The 19,741-nt window shown below is 41.4% G+C and overlaps 1 long non-coding RNA gene across 1 annotated transcript; it reads left to right on the top strand.

Annotated features, from left to right (window-relative positions):
- The first annotated feature begins 550 nt into the window (after positions 1 to 550).
- Positions 551 to 19,244, top strand: LOC131908570 (uncharacterized). The gene is made up of 3 exons (XR_009378620.1): positions 551 to 959; positions 18,146 to 18,241; positions 18,908 to 19,244. It is a non-coding gene; the product is annotated as an uncharacterized LOC131908570 (long non-coding RNA).
- Positions 19,245 to 19,741: the final 497 nt, after the last annotated feature.

Raw genomic sequence — 19,741 nt, 5'->3', positions numbered from 1 at the left:
GAATAAAAATGTTCATAAAAACTAACTGTAGTTTTAAATATTTCCTAGCAATTTGTGTGGGAGCTGTCTTAGGGTATCTATTCCTATGAACAGAAACCATGATCACAGCAACTCTTATAAAGGAAGGAAAACATTTCATTGGGGCTGGTTTACAGTTTCAGAGGTTTAGTCCATTATCATAACAGCAGGAAGCATGGTAGTGTGTAGGCAGACATGGTGCTGGAGAAGGAACTGGGAGTTCTACATCTTCATCTTCAGGTAGCAGGGGGGAAAAACTGTGTGCTACTGAACTTGAGCTTAAGCATCTGAGACCTCAAAGCCCACCCCCACAGTGACACACTTCCTCCAACTATGCCACACCTACTCTAACAAGACCACATCTCTTAATAGTACCATCCCTATGGGCCAAGCACTCAAACACATGAGTCTATGAGGGACATTCCTATTCAAACCACCACAGGGACCAAACAATTATTTAGAATGTGAGCATCAACAGAAGTACTGTTTTAGAATTTACAGAAGTAGCAACAGAGTTGGGAGGGGGGGGGACCACCCAACTTACTCTCTCAAGTCAAAACCTATCCTGCAACATATCTCCCTTAAAGGGCTTGGACATCACAATAGGTTCTAAAATGTATGCTCTCCTTAGTATTTAGTGATATCTAGGGCCCAAAGTATTCAGCACCTTCAAGAAGGATTGGAAAACTTCAGTAAATTCCTCTCAGGAAGCCTTGACTTGCAATTCCCAGGTCTGGGATATCTCCTCCACAGCTCCTGGTTCTTGTTATCCCAGAGGGGGAAGAAGCAATGACAGCATAAAGGATGTTGGTGGAACACCCCCTTATAGTCACTTGTCACAGGAGTGTAGAAAAGTTCATGTTTCCCAGTGGGAGCAGAAGGGATTGGTTAGTCATCCAAAGACTTAAGGACTACAACTTTCTCACAAAACCTGAGGAAAGGTAAGGATTTACAGAGAGAATCCCTTCACAGATGGCTGAGGAGCCTAAGCATTGTGGTAAAGTGTCAACTACTTGCTTAGCCCAGGACTCTTCCCAGTAGAATGTGGCATGACCCTATTTTGAAGACAGCAGTACCATGCTCCAGGTGCCCACCTTGTAGACTATGTGTTAGAAGTCAGACTTACACAAAATTATTTGTTGATACATTTTGTCTAATTCATAAGTATATAAGACAAGTATTTATTTTTTTAACTTTTATTCTTCTCTCATAAATTACATCCCAACTGTAGTTTCCCCTTTCCACCTCTCCAAGTCCCTCCCCCACCACTCCTCTGCCATTTCCCTAAAAAAAAGCAGGCTTCCCAGGTATATTCACCAAACATGACCTAACAAGATGCAATAAGACTTGGCACAAACCCTCACATCATGGCTGGATGAGGGAAACCAATAGGAGAAAAAGGGAAGAGTTGCACACATGCTCCCCTCCCAGCTCCCATTGTCAAGAGTCCCACAAAAACACCATAAGGTATATGCAGAGGACCTAGCTCAGATCCATACAGGGTCCGTGTTGGTCACTTCAGTCTCTATGAATCCCTATGAACCAGCCATGCCTAGTTGATTCTGTGGGCCATGTTCTCATGGTAAAACAAAGATTAAAGCACATAGTGTGAATGGAGAGAAGCCCTTACTTCCAATTATCTCCCCCATTGATCATATTGCTCAATACAAGTATGGGAAATAATCTCTCTCTCTTCCTCCCTCCCTCTCTCCCTCCTTTCCTTCTTCCATCCCTTTCTCCTTTGCGGAAGCCCAAATTACTCGGGGTCAGAGAATCTGAGCTTACTTTACCCAGCAGGGCTTCATAACGGATGACTTGGCCACAGGCGTGTTTACCAGGTATTTGGAAGGGTCTACACTTGATTGTACAGTGTGCTTTGATCTTGTAAGGGGGAAGTCTTTTGCCCTGCCCCTTGGCATATTATAAAGAGCCCTTTTGAATAAATGAAATGGCTGTTGGTTATTGACCCAGGCCCTCCCAAAGCCATTCTGTGTCTCTGTCTTTTTCTTCATCATCTAGGTCTATCTTTCTATCTGATATTTTCTTATCCCTCTCTCCTCCACCAAAGAACCCTTCAAAACGTGGGAGTTGGACTCCCACAGACCCCAACAGATGGCTCCCTGAACATGGGGATTAGGTACAAAGGATAAAAGAGAGGGAGCACCATAAATTAAGAGGGCATGCCTGGTAATGAATTAAGTTGAAGCAGTGATATTCTATCCTTCAAGAGTAAAATTGAAATATAAAGCAGAATAGTCAAGTTAGGCTGCAACAAGTATCTCTCTCTGTCTCTGTTTCTCTATTTCTTTCTCTCTCTCAGTCTTTATCTATCTACTAAGTTAGGTCTAAAAGTGTAATAAAAGTGTAATATAAGTAAATCATAGAGTTTGAGAAATGTAGGTGTAGGTATAGGGACATAGTGAAGGTATAATAGTATAACAGAGTAGTTTTTCCCTAGCATGGGACCTGGGATGCATAAAATAGCATCCAGTACTAAGCAACTACTGCAGACTTGGCAGTCTGAAAGAGTGGCTTCAGAAGTCCCCACCATAAGTGCAAGAAGCAGCAAGAACAGCAGCTGACCCACAGGACATCACTGTGTCATCGGCAGCAATGAAACATACAGGGTCTGAGTCTCTAGCAGCAGCATGCAACAGCAGCATTCTAAGCTGAACAGTGGAGACTCACTGGAGGCCAGCCTGTGCTCCCAGCTGCAGGGTAAAGCATAGGGTTGCCCTGAGGGCAGCAATTGGCCATGCAAACTCTGGGGCCAAAGTGCTGAACACAGAGCCACCAGCAGGGCAGGTAATGGGACCGAAGAAGCCACAGCTCGTAGCAGCTGGAAGGTAGTTTGAGTCCTTGTGACTTGAGGTGGTTGAGAGCCTCATGGCCTTAGAATACAGTGTCTCTAGGCTGGCAGTCTGAAGATGAGAGCCAGATTAGGATTGTAAAAATAGTAGACTTGGAACACACAGCTGAAGTCACTGCAGCTTCTGTTTGCTGGCAGCAGACAAATGCATGGTTCCTTTAGGAGACAGCTTCCTGGTTCAGCTAGCTAAAAGGAGAACTTTTTCAAGAAGACTGTGCAACCACTCAGCTAAGGTGACTAATACAGCCTTCGTCCTAGAGCCAATTTCCTAGGGGAAGGCTAGAAAGCAAGTTGTAGCTGAGAGTTAGCTTTAGAGACTCTTGTTTGAACTGAATTGTTGCATTCAGGGAAACTGTAAAAAGTTTTTGGTTGTGAGTTTCTTAGTATTTGACACTTTAAGATTGGTATCAGAAAGCTTTCAGTGGAACATTAAGACTGGTGTCAGAACTGACTTTTTGAACTTTTCAGACTTAAATGGGATGGACAGGAGTGGTTCAATTGCAATGGGACAATTTTTTATTTCACCTATGTATATATGCTTTGTTAACTGTGGTGACTCACAAACTGTTTATGTAAAAAATGGAACTGTTTGTGTAGAAATAGAGAAATTTGTTTTTTCTACCTAGGCTCAAGATGAAGTTTAAAAAATTATAATGGAAAGGGGGAGTTAATATTCCTCAGTCTCTCTAATTAAAAAAAAAACAGAATTTTCTTGTCCTTTGAGTGGATTAATATTAACTTATGTTAATGTACCCTATGATTTTTGTAGTTCTATTAAGAAATTACTTTTGAATGTTTGCTAAAGTTTGTAAAGTGTAAATAATTCTATTGAGAGTTTGCTTTTGGATGTAAGTTTGAGAGAATTATAATTATGTATAGTAATATTTATGTTAGAATTAAGTTGTTAACCTGTTAATGTTAATGATAATGGCAATGCTAAGTTCTTAGATTTGATGCAGATGCATTAGGAGTTTACTGATGTATTTGATGCACTTTCATCAAGAGTTTTTGATTTAAGAAAGGTTTTGGTCTAGCTAAGACTGCTATAGACATCTTAGACACATTCAAAAAGGCCATTCTATCTTTATCATCCTCTACTCCTTTAGTAGGAGGTATAGCAGCCATAAGGAGCAGGAGTATTGCTATAATTATTCCAGCTACTTGCAAGCTCTTAGTGGAAAGCTGATTCAGAGCTGTAAAAAGTTAAGCTATATATCTTCACTTAAAAAATTATATTATGAAGAAGGGCAAATTTTCATGAGCACAAATTACTCAGGGTCAGAGAATCTAAGCTTGCTTTACCCATCAGGGCTTCATAATGGATGATTTGGCCACAGGTGTGTTTACCAGGTGTTTGGAAGGGTCTACATTTGGTTGTACAGTGTGCTTTGATCTTGCAAGGAGGAGGTCTTTTGCCTCTCCCCTTGGCATATTATAAAAAACACTTTTGAATAAACAAAGGGATTGTTGGTTATTGACATAGGCCCTCCTGAAGCTCTGTCTTTCTCCTCATTGTCTAGGTCTACCTTTCTATCTGATATTTTCGTATCCCTCTCCCCTTCACCTGAGAACCCTTTAAAAGGTGGGAGCTGGACTCCCACAGACCCCAACACTCCTTCCCTTCCTCCTTCCCTCTCTTCCTCCCTTCCTTCCTCCCTCCCTCCCTCCCTTTCTCCCTTCCATTATTCCTTCTCTCTTTCCTTTAATTCTTCCCTTTCTTCCTCCTCCTCCTTTCTGCTCCTTCTTTCTCTTGACACAGGGTCTTTGTATGTAGCTTAGGCTAACCTTCAACTTCCTATCTTGTCTCAACCACCTAAGTGCTGAGATTACAGATGCTAGCCACTAAATCTTAACAGGATTCAGCTCTCAAAGCCCAAAACATTCTGGAATTTTCTTTCTTCTTTTCCGTGCCCCTGCCTGTCTTTGTCCTTCCTTCCCAGACACCAAGCTCCTACTGAGAATGTGGCCTATTGCTTCAGGTTGCAATGCTCTCTTTTCTAGTCCCCAACTCCAGCAGGCAAACATTCCAGCCAAGCCTGCCATAGAAGCAACTAGGCCTGTGAAACTGGTAGATGAGCTTCAGATCTTCATTCTCCCTCCTCTCCTCCAAATCCAATTCCCAGTCTCATCCCCAGCTCTGTAGCAGACTACCAGTTGTGCTCTCTCCTCAATCTCTTCCCTCATTGGCTGGAGACTAAGCAGATTCTGGTGGAATATCCTGTGTACATCTATCTATCCTCAGTCTATCCCTATTCCTAAACATCAACTCCCAATAACTAGAAACCCATTTTACCTGTAACCTGCAGTGGCCACACCTAGCAAATCTCATACTGGTAACTTAACTACACATCTGAAAGCTGTAGAACAAAAAGAAGTCATATCCAAAAGAAGTAAGCAGCAAGAAATGATCAAAATAAGGACTGAAATTAATAAAACAGAAACAACAATAACAAAAAGAAAAAACAACCTAAAGAATCAATGAAACAAAGAGTTATTTCTTTGAGAAAATCAATAAAATGACAATATAAGCTTCTTAAAAATATACATACATGAAGGCAATCTAAATGACATTCCCCAAATAATGGGGGAGACACAGCCCCAGTTGGATATCTCTTGTCACCAAATGAAGCTTCCAGTACTGGGAATGGGCTACTTCCAATGAATTTTTGGCCAAAAGGTACCCATAGAACTCCAAACAACCCAAGCTATTGCCAAGACTATAAGTTGCTCTCCACAAACTGACAGCAAGACCCTATTGCTGAAGACAACACCTACAAAAATCATTAAACATGGAAAAGTGAAGCTGATGCCTACATAGAGCCTTCAACCCTACATTCTAGCATCTTTGGTACAGGAAGGTACTCTGTGTGCTACAAAGGATGAAACATAAGCACAAATCCAACTACAAACCATTTTATCTACAGTGGTGACCTGCCTACAAGATAATGTTAGTACAATGGTGGCACAAAGCTTGTGGGAATAAACAACCAATATCTGGCCCACTCTACAAGATGGAACTCATACTGGATACTGCTTGGGTGACCAAGAACCTGAGACTAAATAGCCTAGGGACCTAGGATAAAACCAAATACTACTGTTCTACTGAAAGAATATAGAAATAAAGTGACTCTTAAGTACATCTACCATACTTATATATCAGTGTTTTGCTCAGTCATAATAAAAAATTGCTTCCTCCTACAGGAATGTATGGGAATACATACAGAGACCCACAACCAGATATTATGCAGAGAGTGAGTGACATCGGAACACTAAGTCCTAAACAAGATGTCTCCATCAAATCATTCCCCTCAGTGCTCAGAGAATCGTGCAGAAGAGAATGCAAAGAGAATATAAGAGCCAGAGGGGGTTGAGAGCAAGGCTCTCTAAGTCAACAGGATCAAAGCACATATGAATTGACAGAAACTGAGGCAGTGTGCACAGGGCCTGCATTCATCTGCACCAGATGTGGTCCTAGACCTAAAAGGAGAAGTGGACACATGCCCCATCCCTAAGCCAGAAGCTATTACTAATTGATAACTACTTGTAAATGAAAATTTAGTTTTCTCCAAGGAAGTCTCACTGGGGAAACAAACTACTCTTTTTTTTTCTTTTTATTAATTAATTTTTTTCATTTATTTTACACCCTGACTGCAGTTTCCCTTCCTTCCTCTCTTTCCATTCTCTCCCCCACTTTGCCTCCCCTCTGCCTGCCTGTTATCCTCCATTCCTCTGTTTCTGTTCAGAAAGGGGCAGGCCTCTCATGGGTGTCAACAAAACATGATTTAAACCTTGGTGAGGCAACCCAGTGTGGAGAATAGGTTCCCAAAAGCCAGCTCAAGTTTTAGGGACAGGCTTTGATCCCACTGCTAGGAGTTCCACAAGCACACCAAGCTATAGAAATGTCATTCATATGCAGAAGACCTAGGTCAGTCCCATGCCACCTCCCTAGCTGTCGGTCCAGACTCTGTGAGCTCCTGTGAGCCCAGGTTAGTTGTTTCTGTGGGTTCCTTTGTGATGACCTTGACCTCCCTGGCTCTTACAATCCTTCCTCTCTTTCTTTTTATTTTTTTCTAATTTGAGGGAAGGGTTTATTTGGCTTACACTTCCACATTGCTGGTCATCATCAAAGGAAATCAGCACAGGAATTCAAATAGAGCAGGATCCCCGAGGCAGGAGCTGATGTAGAGGCTATGGCTAGTCTCACAACCAAAAATATAACAAACTACTCTTAAGAGTAGGCTGCATGCCTAGCAGCAGATGGCCAACAGAAAATGAACTCAGGGGCATCTTTGGAGTTTCTTTGTCTCATTGTATCATGTCAGGTTTTTTAAAATTTTTTGTTTTATTTATATTTTTTCTCTCTACTCTACCCTCTGGGTATATATTATACCTTCCAGTTAGTGTTTTTATGGGATTCCTGAGTGTGTGGACAAGGGCATCTCTGCATCTATATGTGTTTCTTGTGCCTTTCCCTGACTTCTTTTCATCTTTGTTTTATCATATTCCAATATGTTAGTTTTGTTTTATTGTATTATATTTTATTTTATGATTATCCCTCAGAAGCCTGTTTGTTTCCTAATGAGAGACAAAAAGGCAATGAATCAGATGGGAAGGAAAGGAGGGAGGAACTAAGGAGTAGCAGAGGAAACTATTTTCAATAAAAGGAAAAAACAGCTTTTCTAGAATTCAAAAGAATTCAAGCAGAAATCTTCAAAATTGCAAAAATTGTCTTCTGTGAGTACTGAGAAGTTTTACAATTCTTTAGTAAGACACATTAAGCTAAAAGTAAAATAAAATAAAATCTAGTAAGTTAGAAAATCATTTGAACAACTGAGTAATATTGAAAACATACTAATATGAAAGACACCCACAGGCCAACCTGGGTCCTCAAAGCCTGGGCTGGCTGAAAACATCCATAGGCCTACTGAGTGCCTTGAGAAGTCAGGTGGGTAAGTATCATTATGATGAGCAAATATATGGTACAGAAATAGAAGAGAAGGGGACCAGTTCATGTGCTATGGAAAGAGGTAGAACTAAAGAAGGGAAGGTGGTGAGGAACAGGCTGATGTGATATGGGTGGTGTAGGCAAAGTTTCTCTGTGTCCCAGCAGCCACTCCCAAATAACCACACAGAGACTTATTATTAATTATAAATGCTTGGCCAAAAGCTCAGGCTCGTTACTAGCTAACACTTACATTTTAAATTAACCCATATTTCTTATCTACAGCCTGCCACATAGCTTGATACCTTTTCTCAGTATAGCAAGTTCCTCTGTTTCTCTCTGCATCTCCTTGTGATTCTCAAGACTCCTCTTCTTCTTCACACGTTTTGTCTGCCAGGCCTGCTTAACCTCTACCTGTCCAGCTATTGGTCAGTCAGCTTCTTTACTAAACCAATCAGAGCGACATATATTCATACAGTGGAAAGGAATATTCCACAGGGTGGCCTGCTTTCCACCTGGGACCATGGTGACATATGGGCCCAGGCTACTGCCAAAGACCATGTCTGGGTCCATGATCCTAACCCAACCAGAGTATGTGTTGACATTCATGGCCCATGTTGCCACCTAAGGTCACACAGATGCCCAGGGTCTGGGCTGCCACCTGTGGCCACATTGGTGTCCAAGGGCTGTGCTGCAAAAGGGTCCATGCCAATCTGAGTGGCCTGTCCAGCCACTCAGTGGCATGGTGACATCTGGGCCTGAGCTGCAGCTGAGAGCCCTGTCTGGGTTCATGGCCCTACTGCAGCCAGCATCTGTGTTGATGCCCATTGCTCCTGTTACCACCGAGGGCTATGTGGATGCTTAGGGTCTGGCCTGCTACCTGAGGCCATGTCGGTGTCCCAGAGCCATGCTGCAGCTGTGTCATACTAATCTGAGTGGCTTGTGCTGCCTCCTGTGGTCACAGTAACATCCAGGGATGGGCTGCTGCTGGGTACATGGTCCAACCACAGCCAGGGTCTGTATTGACATCCATGGCCCATGTTGCCATCAAAAGTCATATGGATGCCCAGGGTCTGGATAGACACCTGAGTTCATGTTGGTGTCCAAGAGCCATGCTGCCACTAGGGCCAGGATGATCTGAGTGGCCTATTCTGCCACCTAGGTCCATGGTGACAGTAACATCTGGTCCCAAGCTGCAGCCAAGGGCCATGCCTTGGTTCATGGCCCTACTAGAGCCAGGATCTGTGTTGATCTCTGTGCCTTCAGTTACCACTGAAGGCCATTCAGATGCCCAGAGTCTGGGTTGCTACCTGCAGCCCTGTTGGTGTCTGAGGGTCATGCTGCAGCCCGGGTCATATAGATCTAAGTGACCTTCCCTGCTACTTGGGCCATGGTGACATCAGGGTCCAAGCTGCAGCTGAGGCCATGTCTGTGTCGGTGGCCCCACCAAAGTCAGGGTCTGTGTTGATGTTCATGGCTTCTATTACCATCAAAGGCCATGCAGATATCTGGGTCTACAATCCTGCTGCATTTGGGGGTGGTGTTGATCTCTGTGGCCCATATTACCAAGCGGGGCATAGGAACCATGCATTTTGAAATCCAAGGGCCATGCTGAGCTGGCACTGTCCTTCCCTAGCCCTGCCCATCAACAGCCAGTGCAGCAGAAGATCTGGTCCCACTCCTCATGGGAGAGCTGCCCCCACACTCAGGAGAGACGGCCCCATTCCTCACCATGGGTGTGGTAGAGCTAGCTCTCCACCCCTCACCTGAGGGGGGGGCATTCCCAGTGGCCCAGACTGACCAAATCAGCTCCCACTCAGACCCACATCCAGAGCTTTGAGTTGGCCTACCCCAACATCTATCCCGTTTTGACTTGCCAGAGTGCATGAAGAGACTCCGTGACTCAGGGCAACAGCAGGATATTCGAGAGTTTTGGTGAGGATCCACTGTTAATGGTGCACCAGAATCCAGAGGTCTTGAACCAACAACTCATCGCAATGAACATTTGCAAGTAAAGCTGAATTTACAAAAGGGTATACTGTGTGACACACTGCAGCTTCCAATGCCACTAAGATGAATGAAGAGGTATTGGAGAGGTGAGAAAGATAGAGGAGGAAAATGGGTTTTTTTTGTTTGTTTTGTTTTGTTTTTAATTAATATCGTTTATCTTCTTTTGTGGGGGATACTACAGGAGTGGGGGCAGATATGTAGTAATTGGGAAATGAGTGGGATTGGAGTGCATGATATGAAATTCCTGAAGAATCAATAAAAAATTATGTTAAAAAATACTAATATAAAGGTTAAAAAATGAGAATCCCCCCTTTTATTTAAATAATAAATCATGTAGCCACTGACTCAATAAATATTGTGGCTAACCCACTGTGTAAAAGGCACTAACTCTGGAACATAAACTTTCCTGAAAGACAGGTCTTCTTCTCTTTTTGGTTGTAAGCCTAGCCTTTAACGGCTGAGCCATCTCTGTAGCCCAGGTCCTCCCATTAAAAAATTCTCATTCGGCTAAAATGAGGTAAAGAAACAAAGCATTCTGATCGAAGCAATTCTATAAGGCTGGAAACAAGCAAGAGGCAGGAAACCCTTGGAGATAGGAGAAAACAGAACTCTGTAAAAGTATGAAATGGTCCCAGGAAATGAGGGTGATCAAAAAAACTTAGTCTAGACAGATATGTTGCCTCATTCAAGTTAGAGCAGAGGAAAGAGCACATGATGTCATTTCCACTCTGTCACGTGGCTCCTTCACTTCAAATTCATCAGTCCTGTAGCCACCCACTTATATGTTAAGTAAGCATAGACTCCAACTACCCACTGCCTTTATCATTCTGGGAGGCAATGGAACTTTTAAATATACATACATACATACATACATACATACATACATACATCTTAACATGTAGCCCAAAGTATAATAGAGTAATGTCTTGCCTACAGGTCTGTGGTGATACCATTCATTGAATATGAGCTTATGATTCTGGAGATAAGCCAGCATTTTTCTCTATGATGTAACCTTTACATTGGCTAGTAAACTCTGTGTGCAACATAGAAAGGCTTTGTTACCATATATACCTCACTGGTTTAAGATCCTATCTGGAGGCTTGAGGGGAAAGTAAGACATTCAGTAAGGAAGGCATGTATTGATTACCTTTCATGCATCAAGAACAGTACTGTGCACTGAGGACATAAAGATCACAGTTATACTTCAATTGAATCACACTTTCAGATCCCAAAGAAAACAATTAATTCCACCTCATAGTGCCAGGGAAGCCTTTGGAAAGAGCTGGCGCTGTTCTGCCAGGTCCTTAAAAGATAAGTAGGTGTAAGAAGAGATAAGGAATCCCTGGGAGCCAAAGGCCTGTGTGAAGATATGTGGCCTGTTTTGAAAGTTGTGAGACAATGAGTCAGGCTGAGAAGCAAGGTCTCCCAACAGTTTGTGCTTTTCACATGTCTAGAGCCACCATCTATTTGCAAATTGGTTTTGTGAATTGCATGTTCAAGTCTCCTGCCAATTTACTATCCAGGTCATTTGTTTTTATTCCTTTTTGGTTTACAGGTGCTCTTTATATACTCAAGGTAGGAGCACATAGAAATAGATAGAAATACAGATGTAAAATATTTTTTTAATGGGGCCCTCTTTTAGACAGTCATTTATTTATTTATTTGTGGCATAGTGCATATAATGCATACTGGATAAGTCTTCAACCACTCAGCTATATCCTGCATCCTTTTCTTTCTTAATAGTGAAAAATGGGGATTCTTAATTTACCATAGCCGATTTATCAACATTTCCCTTCATGATAACCATTTAGGGGTTCTAACAAATTTAGAGCAAAACTTTATGTGAGTATACATTCACAGTTGCCCAAGGTTGGAGGTGACTCAGCTGTCTATCAAGAGTAGAAACTAATATAGATGAAGTAAGCATAGTTGAATACACAGTCTATGATTCTATGTATTTAAAGTTCCAAGGGGTTACAAGTTAAGACAAATGACTACCCCCGTGAACTACTTGCTGAAAGGAATAGTGTTAGCTGTGTCCTGCTCTATGTCACAGTGGCCATTTTGTTTGATTGTGACCTTCATGATCCATCGAACATCACATGCTTTCTTCTATATTTATCTTATACTCTATTCAAAAATTTATGTCTTAAAATATAAGACCAATGAAGGAATGGCAGTAGTCAAAAATTGAGCTGAGAGAAACATATGTTCCACATTTGAAGATTCTTTACTCAGGACTTGGGGGAGTACTAAAATGTCTTAAAAGTCCGACTCTAGAAAGACTAATTTTCTGTGAGGAGGACATATCTGAGAAGATGAGATGAGAAGCAAGGATTTGGAAGCTCTATAATTTTGCAAGCAAGAAATAAGGAGGCCTGGCTGGAGTTAGAGTCAATGTGTAGAAATTACCTTACGCCTTCCAAACGATTGTTTCTTTAAAATCCAGTCAGCAGTGTCATAAGGACCAGAAGCACCTGCTGAAAGTGTGGGGGGCAAAGACCTACAAGTCTTTGACAGATGTTGAGTTTTCAAACAATACTAGGCCCTGATAAACAAACCTCTCTCCTGGATTTATTCAGTAGGAGCATTTTTGTCTGGATCTTGTCTTAGATGTTAGGAATGAGTGCTCATACAAATCCACATATGGATTAGTGGAAAGTTATAGAACTCACACAATACTATTTGGAAACATTTTTTTTTTCTTTTCTCCTTTCCCGGCCCTGCCGTGCACACAACTCATCTTGCTGGGTGGTTTCTACTTGTCTCCTTAATTCCCTCTTCTGTCTACACACTCGTTAGGAGGAAGAGTAATTCCTGTCATTGGAAATGAAGAGCTCTGGAAAGCAGAGACTGTAAGGAAATTCAGGTAGGCGGCATGTTCCAAGACAGATCCTAGCCAAGACTCCAGGCTCAGCCAATGCTTCAAAGTCTCCCACGAACACAGAGTGAGGACCACATGGGTGTCACCTCCGACAGTCAGGAAGGGGTGAGGCTAACACCTTGCTGTCATCAGTGTGCCTTCATTATGTTCACCAGCAAATATTTATTGGGTATCTCTGGCTGAACCACCCACTCAACTGCATGCTTCATAGGAAAGGGCAGGAAGGAAACATGAACTCTATCCCATTGCTTACAGTGAAATGATGATCAAAAGAACCAATGCATACCCCCACTACATCCTGCCCCAGGCCTTGTGAAGGCAAGCTCTGCCTGGTGAAGAATTCTTAAAGAAAAAGAGGGTAGACTGCAGTCACTTTAACCCAGTCTCTCGGAGAGCAGAACCATAAGCTAGGAGGAAGCAAAGACATCCAAGCCTACAGCAGAGTTTGGTTTTCTCATCTTTCCAAGGCCTCTCCTTGAACCTAATATCCTCACCCACATCCCACATCTGAATTATGGAGGACTTCCTATATACTTCTTCAAGGCTGTTCTATGTCTGTGTTTCCCCTTACAAAAACCAGCTCCAAGATCATTTCCATGGGTTTTCTGGGTGACCCTTGCCTAGGAAGTCACAATGTCAAAAACAAATTCAATATGCCTAGGGACAGGGATTTGACTGACACTGGCTCAAACTGAAGCTTCTATATCTGTCTTTTCTGAAGGCTCATGGCCTATGCACTCCATTTCTCAGCCTCAAGGACTCTCATGCCTTTTGGGTAGAAATGTCGTTGCTTTCTTACAAGAAAAATTATCCTCCTGACCCATACTGACCTGACATGATTCCTAAATCTAACTCAGGCCACACACTTCCAGTTCCAGCCCTTCTTCATGAGAAGATTCTCTCAGACCAGACTCAGTCTGTAAAGTCTCCAAAACAGAATGACATGTAATTCACTCCTAGGACAACAAACATTTCTGTTTCTTGACGAGAGCCACAAAAGCTACCAGTTACTTACTGGACATTGAAACGGGTCACATCTTGGAAGCAAGTTTTGAGGGGACAAACATCTGATCGTCTACCAGTTGAGTGGGCCACCCCAGCGTTCTTATGAAATATATCAAACCGAAACCATCTCACTTTGCTTGTCTCTTCACTCTTCCCGAGAACTGAGCAAAGCATTTTTAGGAGGATTGTGAGCTAATGACATACATGTAAAAAGTTGTTGGAATGTTGCTGCCATTAAAGGTTTTCCTCATGATCCCTCTTTCTTGCTGCATGTTTTGGGTGTTGCTATTGTCCATTTGTTTGTTGCCCGTCCATTTTTCTCTAGGTTTCAAACCGTTCTAAAATAATAGAGATAATGATTTGGAGTATTTTTTTCAGATACTCACACTAGAGTTGTCTTGTTAATATGAGAGAACATTGTACTAAACCACAGGTATAAGACCCATATGACCCACCATAGTCTCATATGTCTTCTTTATCTCTAATTTATGTACAATTTATTCACCAGTCTGAGTTACAGTACCCTTTGACATACACAATCATTACTATTCTAAGTTAGGCTATTACTTTCAGTTGATGCTCTAAGAACCTGGACCAAGTTCTATTCCATGACAGCAAGAAGCAAAAGATGTACTGCATAAGGTCTTTGAAAAGAGAGCATAATGGTAAATGTTAACTAGTTTGTTGAATTACATTTACAGAAACATAATTATAAGATATCTTATAGAGACAGAAGTAAAAATGAATGCATAGAAGTAGGACAAGAGATACCCTATGAACTTTCAGGGAGAAAGAAAACACTGAGAAAATTCTCCCCTCCCACCCCAGGAACTTCCAAATACACTATGTCTTGGAACCAGGTGAATGGCTGGTTCTTTAGAACTTGAAAGACTAAATCTGGACTTATCTGGCTTTACCTCCTATCTCTTTCTGAGACAGAGGACTGTGACCCAGCCATGGAAAACTTGTTCTGCGCCTACCTGCCAATACCTCAGAGGAAGCCAAATTCAGCATCTTAGTTTATTCCCAGCATTCTTCAGTGAATATGGAAGGAAAGTAACTATCACATTCTAAGAAAAATTTTCCAGATAGTCAGAAGTTGAGAGCATGTAGTTTAGGATGGAGAGCATCTTGGATGCTGAAGACCCCAAGTCTATTTGGTATTAACATTGTCATATCACACTGTTCATCACAATCTATGCATGGGATTTATATTTCACCATAGGCCTGTATGTGCTTGCCACAGAGACCTCAACAACCGAGAAGCCCATAGTTGCTAGTTCCTGTAAATGGCAATGCTTTCTGTCCTCTGGTCATCACAACTCCTAATGTGTTACAGCAGCCTCTTTCCCCAAACAAAAACTTAGATGGAACAAGAACTACACCTACCTAAGGCACTTGTCCTGCTAGAAAGCACATTGGTAATGTCCCCAACCACTATAGAACGGTTCATAATCAGTTTATATTTTCATTCTATCTAAGTAATGGGGGCGTCAAAGTGGATCCTAAGATGGAGATTCGCTTGATAGTGTATTTGTTTGTTTGTTTTGAGACAGGGTCTTGCTCTGTAATTGAGGGTAACCTTCAACTTGCTGTTCTCATGACTTACTTTTCTGGGTACTGAGATTACAGATTACAGATATGCTTATCTAGAAAATCATTTGTTGATAACGAGAATAGGAGGGAAGAGGTCAGAGGGTAAGGGTGTGGTTTCTGCTGGAATCTAGCCTCAGTCAGATCCCATAGGGAGCTCTGAAGCATGGGTTACACCCTGTGTAATCCCTCCCTTTTTGAGGCAAAGGGTGCTTCTGTGGCCCTGCATCAGCTAGTCATTGGCTATGAGCCACCCCCAGTGGCAGGGACATTGCAAAACTTCCTAGGCTAGGCAATTCCCCATTTGGTCAAGGGCAATTATCCAAAGGAAGAGGCAGCTGTAAGGCCTTAACAGACAATGCTCCTAGCATATGGAGCTATGGAACCCCAGTTTGGTAAAGAGAATGTGGCAGGTTAACAAGAGCATCCCTACCCTCATCTGCCTAAGTCATCCCGAAACAGTTTCCATGGATGGTGTTTGGGCTCCTAATGCTTCTTTTAAGCCAATTCTAGTGGAAATGGAATATAACACATACTAATACAGACTACTTCTTAAGAGCCTAATGTGTGTCAGGTACTTTTTTAAATGTATCATATTCAGATAGTAATTATGAAGTAGACATTATTATCTACGTATTACCTATTACCATAACTTAACAAGTGGCAGAGCCAGAGCTAGAACCCATGTCTTTTTTAAAATTAATTTTATATTTAGAACTTATATTCTTTATGTGTGTGAGTGTTTCGCTTACATGCATATATGGACCACATGCCAGCCTGGTGTGCTTGGAAGTCAGAAGAGGTTGTTAGATGCCCTGCAACTGGAATTACAGATGTTCATGAGCTGCCATGTGGGGCCTAGTAACTGAAATATCAGCAAGTGCTCTTAACCCTGAGCCACCTCCCCAGCTACACAGAATCCTGCTTTCTTAACACTGCATTAAACTGCTTCTTTTGTATTGCCAAGATGTATCTATCAATGAGAAAGAAACATAACTTCAGAACTAAAATAAGTTTCTCATATAAGACACCACACCCATGTACGTGAGGAAAAAAGATATTGAATTCTGAATGTAAAAGCTTGAGGATGTTTAATTCTTGTGTGTGTGTATGTCTGTGTGTCTGTGTGTCTGTGTGTGTGTGTGTATGTGTCTATCTGTGTCTGTATCTGTGTGTGTCTCTGTATGTGTCTGTGTATGTGTGAATTTCAAAACATGTTTTCTCCAGTGAGTTGATGTTCACCATTTGAACTTTCATCATTTAAATCTCATGAAAGTGCCATTGCCTAAGAGATGACTGTGCCAAATGAAATAGTATCTAACATTTGTTAACAGTTTCCATAGGTCAAGCAATGTTTTAAGCAGTTTCATGTTTAAGTAGGTTTATCACACAAACCTCAGAACATACCATGAAGCAACCCCCTGGGGAAACCGAGGCACCAACAACAGTGTCAGAGTTCTATTTCAGAGTGAGCTACTGGGCTGTAGAGGTTGTATTCCCAGTTTCACTTCAATGCTATCAGACGAGGTCCAGATGTGTGGAGCAAGGAGCCATGCTGGGAAGTCCAACTTTCTTGACTTAAAGATGAGGAAACTGAGGCCCCAAAAGTGCCAATGACATTTTCAGGTGGCACAAATTCAGAACATTTAATCTTCCTATCAGTACTATCTATATTCTGACAAATACTGTCCAAAGAAAAACTATAAACGTGAATCAATATCATTTAGTTGATAGGAATTCAGGAGTGTGTGTAAATGTTTGCAGTCTCTTCTAGCAATTAAGGATTTCTAAACATTATTGTTTGAGAAGGCAAGAAAGAAACACTAGTGTCCTGACTCACATCAAGAGACATTATTAGAGAAGTTACTTCCCATATCTCCACGTGATTCTGACTTCTCGAAACATGAATATTGGTATAACGTGGCTGGAACCTACAAATCCCAATTTTGAAGCACATCTCTTTAGGTAAATGGTAGAAAGATAAACATCAGTATTTATTAAATACCCACTATATGTCAAACACATTGCCCATAGCTTTCTTCATACTATGCAAATTGTGCATGAAATTATTCTTGAAATGTGAATGTGTACCAGTTAGTATTTATTTGCTGTATGATAAATCTTCTGAAAATGTAATGGCTTAACATAAACATAAGATCATCTGTTATTGGGTGTCTAGGTTACCTGGGTGTTTCTGCTGAGCCATAACAAATGAGTAATTCTTTTAAAAAGACACAGGAGAATGCAATATGTCCATGAATGGAACAACTGTATTCAAAGATTTTAAAATATATCCGATATTGGCTCAGAACAAATATAAAAACAAGCAAAATGATAGAAAATCCAAAGGTAAATCAAGAATATTGTCACAGTGCATCTTTATACCTTCTCTTGGCTCACACTAGGTTATCTTTACATGTTTCTAAAGATAATATTGTCTATCTTGTTGTCTAGAAGGGTCTGAGGCTAGACCCAGATCAGAGTCTATTTTAATTTAAGGAAAGCACGTCAGAGCCAGATTAAAGCATAAGAGCAATGATATAATCACACTACCACATGGGAGAGAAAAACATTTATCAAAAACGAGTTCTAGTTGTGACTTTGCTTCTTTTCACTGTGCAAGTTTCCATAGCCCTTCCAGTCTCAAAAATAGGCGTAATATACACATATTGAGTTCATAGTGAGAATTAAGTGGGCTACTATGTAATGCATCAGGACTAATAATTGTAACCCAGCCCAGGCTCCCTTGACTTTAGCTATATCAAAGGTAGTAAGGCAAGAAATGATTTTATATGTATATATTGTTGTTTCTATTCTACACCAGGAACTATGTTCCCTACTGAGTAGAAACAGGAGAGGAACATGAGACACAAAGACGGGCCTTTACATTTGAGGAAAATGGAGTCTATTTGGAGATGACGTAAATATGTATGAAATAAGTAACAGCTAAAGAGAACAGTGTAGAGAATGCTGAAGTGGACTCCAAGCATACCATGAGTCTAAGATCACGGCTTCCATTCTCTGCCAAAAGAAGAAATTGGTTTCTTACTCACATCGACTGCTCCCTTTTCAAGGGATGGTTATTTGAAGTGACTTAACCATTAAAACTTGTTTCATTTTTGCACATTTTTATTTGTACTTGGAGGGTCACCAAATCATTTTGTCTATCAGATATAAAGAATGGGCCATTATGTAAGCTTTAAGCCCTCCCAGAGTCTCAAAAGAGACATGATCTACCAATATCTGAAGTACAGAGAAGAGGGCCGCCACCTAGCATGTTGGTGCCATTGTGTACTTTCCATGTTATCATTAATGTCATGGGACATATATTGGACCTTCAATGAGATAGAATAAAAGCGACAACAGGCCAAGGTCTGATGCTTTCAAAACGTTCCCCTAGATGCCAATGCGTCTGAATAATCATCCTTTCTTTCCATTACAGAGATGTCATTATGCAGGAAAGCATGTTCCCAGTTGCCCACAGTAAGCTAGAGGCAGGAGAATACATTGTTCAAAGATAATTCATGTCCCATTAAATGTCAAAACTTGACTCACGTGATTGAGCCACTGCCTCACCCCATTGCAGGCTGGAAAATTCATCTGAGCTAGCACCTCTGTGAGTTGAATGGTGGGAAAAGATGGTGATCACCGAGCTCTACCACACAGCAGGAAACAATGACTGAGCCTTGAGGATGAAGACCTTTGTGAGGTCATAAAGCAGCAGTGATTGCAATTAATTGCTGATAAATATGAAAGAGCCTCTTGTTCCTGGAGGTGAGGCGCCAGGACAAAGTACAGAAGCAGCAGCTTGGAAAGGCAAGTCTCTGAACTGTGGTTGTGAGACGGATTAGATGTAATGGGTGTCGGGAGGCAGAGAGGAAGTAAGAGTGCAAAAATGATCATGAGAGAACCCCAAAGGTGGGTCACTGTCTCCAGGTGGGTGAGCAGCATCCCTGGCTACTATAGTTCTTCTTCATCAGAAGATGCCTTGGGATGATTCCCCAATCACATTGAAAATAAGAAAAGTAAAACAAAATAAAGGAGTAGTTTAAAATGAAAGCAGATTTCCCAGCTGTTTGATTATCACAAGTCTAAAAATAAACAAAAATAAAAGCAAAAACTCTACCAAATCTTTATGAAGTTATTATAACTAAACAGTCCTTGGAATATAGGTTTGGGGAATAAAGTATAGGTGTCATTCATTCTAAAATGGTCTTTAGGTCTTATTAATTCAAATACACAAAGAAAAAGGTGAAAACAGATGGTAGTGAGTGCTTTTCTGGAAAGTGATTTCATGGTGTCTTGGATGTCAGCAGTATGTTTTCCCTAATTGATCAGACCTAGGCTCTGAATATTAGTATATTAATGATGGGAGGGTCATAACTGTTCTTCAGTCCACTGACCTCAGTGGCTTTGGAAG

This window comes from Peromyscus eremicus, chromosome 4 (genome assembly GCF_949786415.1).
Source record: "Peromyscus eremicus chromosome 4, PerEre_H2_v1, whole genome shotgun sequence".
Lineage (NCBI taxonomy): Eukaryota > Metazoa > Chordata > Mammalia > Rodentia > Cricetidae > Peromyscus > Peromyscus eremicus.
The sequence above is the reverse complement of the archived record's forward strand: the minus strand, read 5'-3'. Positions and strand labels throughout refer to the sequence as shown.